Here is a 557-nt window from a genome sequence, read left to right as displayed (position 1 = left end):
GCCCGACGCACCGCTCCCGCCGGTCATCCGCGCGCCTGCCCCCGCGCCTCCGTCCCTCCTTCCCGGCCCACCGCGAGGGGATAACCTGCAGCCTCGAGAGGGTTAAGATGATTTTTCAGTAGCGAAGAGGTAGCAGCAGAGTACTACTGTAGTAGAAAAAGATCTATATTCCTCCCTCTCCGCCTCACTTGCTCATATTTAAACTCTAAAATGGTTTATCCGGATTTTATAAGGGGAAGGAGAGCTTTTCCTGTTCACCACGCCTACCTTTTCAGTTTAAATAAAGCCGAAAAGTTACTAACATTTACGTGCCAAGTAGTTTCGCCGACTCTGTCTCATTTAACCATCAAAACAAGCTCAAAGACAGGTTCTACTATTCCACCTCCGTTTTTCTGAAGAGGAATTCGAGGCTTGTAAAGGTTAAGTAATTTGCCCGAGGTCACACCGCTGGTGAGACTGTGCACTGGCCTCCAGCCAGGCTGTCAGAATCCAAGCTCCGCCTTGATGATTAACCTGAAAAGTCCTCATCTCCTCTCTGCGTTCCCAGTATCTGGGAG

Source organism: Pteropus alecto, unplaced genomic scaffold, assembly GCF_000325575.1.
Source record: "Pteropus alecto unplaced genomic scaffold, ASM32557v1 scaffold161, whole genome shotgun sequence".
Lineage (NCBI taxonomy): Eukaryota > Metazoa > Chordata > Mammalia > Chiroptera > Pteropodidae > Pteropus > Pteropus alecto.
Note: the sequence above shows the minus strand (reverse complement) of the source record.